Source organism: Myotis davidii, unplaced genomic scaffold (genome assembly GCF_000327345.1).
Source record: "Myotis davidii unplaced genomic scaffold, ASM32734v1 scaffold72, whole genome shotgun sequence".
Classification (NCBI taxonomy): Eukaryota; Metazoa; Chordata; class Mammalia; order Chiroptera; family Vespertilionidae; genus Myotis; species Myotis davidii.
Genome location: NW_006284618.1, coordinates 166,623 through 169,328, shown reverse-complemented (window position 1 = coordinate 169,328; position 2,706 = coordinate 166,623). Strand labels below are relative to the sequence as shown.

The 2,706-nt window shown below is 52.7% G+C and overlaps 1 protein-coding gene across 1 annotated transcript in view; it reads left to right on the top strand.

Annotated features, from left to right (window-relative positions):
* The window catches only part of SHTN1 (shootin 1), a 95,398-nt gene that overhangs the window by 90,238 nt on the left and 2,454 nt on the right, over positions 1-2,706 (top strand). The gene's annotated exons all lie outside the window — the stretch shown is intronic.

Here is a 2,706-nt window from a genome sequence, read left to right as displayed (position 1 = left end):
CGTACTGTTGATATTTGGCTCTGTTGACTAATGAGTTTGCCGACCGCTGACCCAGGAGAAGGCGCCTTGGGTAAACTGCGTGGTGCTGGGGGAAAGCAGGAACCTGGAAACGGAGCCCCTGATTCTCATTCTGGCTCTGCCGCTGCTCAGCTCCATGATTTTAGAGCAGGCTCTTCCCCTCTGCAGACGTCACTTTCCTCATCTGTCAAGGGCAGATGGGACCAGATGATCCCCATAGTCCGTGCTAGTCTTAACCCATTGGGATTCCAGGCAGTGCCCCTTCACCTGCAGAAACGTGTTCCTCTGACTCTCAGTGCACAGATTCAGCGAAATCGCCCCCTATGCCTAGTCCAGTGCTAGTCAACAAAGGAGTCCTCACACTGCAGCCTCAAGTGGTTGAATAATAGATGCATCTGCAGTTGAGAAGCCTCCTTCCAGGAAGAGGACCAATTCTGTGGACTGAGACAATTTCAGGACGTGTCAGCCTGAATTTCAGTCTGACAATACAGGTTTTCGAGTTTTCGGTTCCATCGACATCCGTTTGTTGCTGTTGTTAAGCCCTGAGAGCACTTCCTGGAAGTGTTGGGCCTCCAACTGATGAAGAAGGCTCGTTTAGGACGTGCTCACCGCCCCTTCACTTGCAGGCTCACCTGTCATGAGACCCCTGACTCGTGCTGCACAAGTGGTGAAGTTCAGTAGGGGCTGATGGAATTTGCTCCCCTGGAATGAGATGGACACTCCTGTGCATGCCTAGAGCCGGTGGCTGGCTTGTCTGCGGTGAGCTCAAACCCAGGACGGTGGCGCCAGCCTGGTGACCTGAGCTGCAGGCTTTGTGGCTTTGTCGCAACCTAGCTTGGCTGAGACTTCATTTCCTAGAATGCCCTTGCCCTTTGGCTTCTGGGTCAGGGAGGCCATGCGAGAGACTTGCATGAGATCGTGAAGGCCAAAGTGACACGGGAGTCTTTCTTTTAAGGCTCTGAAGGTCCGCGCTGTTCCAGTTCACGCATGTTGTCACCTCGCTGGCATGTGGCAGCAGCTGGGCCGGATGCACGTGCATTTCCCTGAGGAAAGGCCCCGGCTTAACCTGCAGGTGGTCTGCATCATCAGGACTAGAGGTTGTGAGAGCCACAGGCAGTACTATCTTTGGTTTCTCGCGCTTTTCAGCCATCTTTCTTTTCAGTGGCCAGAACTGCTGACTTCCTGCCCAGCATCTGAGGCAGAGGCAGCAAACTGAAGTAGACCACTGCCGGAGGTCTAGCCCCTGCAATAAACCCCTCATATCATCATAGTGGCTGTGCTTCTCTGGCCATATCCCAATAGGTGTACAGTCTCGCAGGTGTCAGCCTGGCCCAGAGAACGTCAAACCAGGTACCACTGCGGAAACTATGTCCATTCTGATTCCCAAAGTATCGTCACAGACATCTTGGAAAGTGGGTCCTTGGCCGAGGTCAATGAGCAGTGTCTTGGTGTTTCTCATGGCAAGGGCATTGCCAATTGGAGGCAAAAATAAAGGAACCAGTCCTCAGGATAGCCTAGCTTTTCTCTCCTTCCCCTCTCTTGGCTTTTGCCACCTCCGAGGAAGACAGAGTTCCGCAAGAATTACTTAACTCATGAGCATGTCACGCAGTATAACTGGATAGCCAGATGGAGTGGTTTTCAAGATCTGGATAAATCTCATAGCACTGGTCAGACAGTGATAACACCGTGGTCATTGGGTTGAGGATTCTTGGACCTGTGGCTGGACCCTGCAGACTCTTTTCTCTCCATAACTGATCGTTGGTTTTGTTGTTTTGTGGTGTGAGAGAGACCTGCAGACCTACTCACACCAAAGCCGTCGGGTCTGCCCCTTCATCATGAGCCTTTCCCACACAGCTAATGGGCATTGGCGCATTCGCTTACCCCACAGATGGGTCTGCGCCAGCTGCTAGCTGGGGGACACCTGTGAACAAAGCGGAAGGGTTCCTGTTTCGCGGATGCTTACATGGTATTTGAAGAGACAGACGTTAAACAACGAATTGCACAGTATTTCATTATAACTGCGGTAAAGCCAACAGGAGGCAGTATTGAGTAGGAATAATGTACCTAACCGGCAGATCTGACCTGCTCCAGGAGTCAGGAATAGTAGAAACTGACACCAGGTAAGGGGCTGGTAGAAGAGTGGGCAGAGCCTGGCCAAGAGGTAGGCCAGATCCTGCTCTCCACAGGTGGGCAGGCGTGTGCTGGCTCATGGTCAGCATCTTGGCGTTTGCCAAGAAGACCAGACAAGTCCGAATAGCCCCTGCCCTGCCGACTACACGCCCCTCAACCTTCAGGCAGTGGCTTCTGACCATGACTTCTCAGAGGAGGGGGTTGCTGACTCCCTAATTTCCTGGCAGGTGGCAAGAGCCAAAAGCGTTTCGGGACACCCCTTTCCACGGGGAATTGTCACCCATCAGCTTGAGAAGCCGAGTTGCTTGTGTCAGAAGAGATGAGGAAAGCTTCTGGAAGAGAAGCTGCATGTGACATCCAAGAAGAGATTTCTCAAGAAACATGGTTCTCCTTTTTAGATAAGGTTATGGTAACAGCATGTTAGCATATTCCCTGGGTTCTCCCCGCTGCCCTAGTTCCTCCCCTCGCCCCCAGTTCTGAGCAGAGCTCTACCCGTGTCTCAGCTGTCCCTCAGTGATGGGGAGATGTATTTCCCTCCTCCACCCAGTCCCCCCCCAG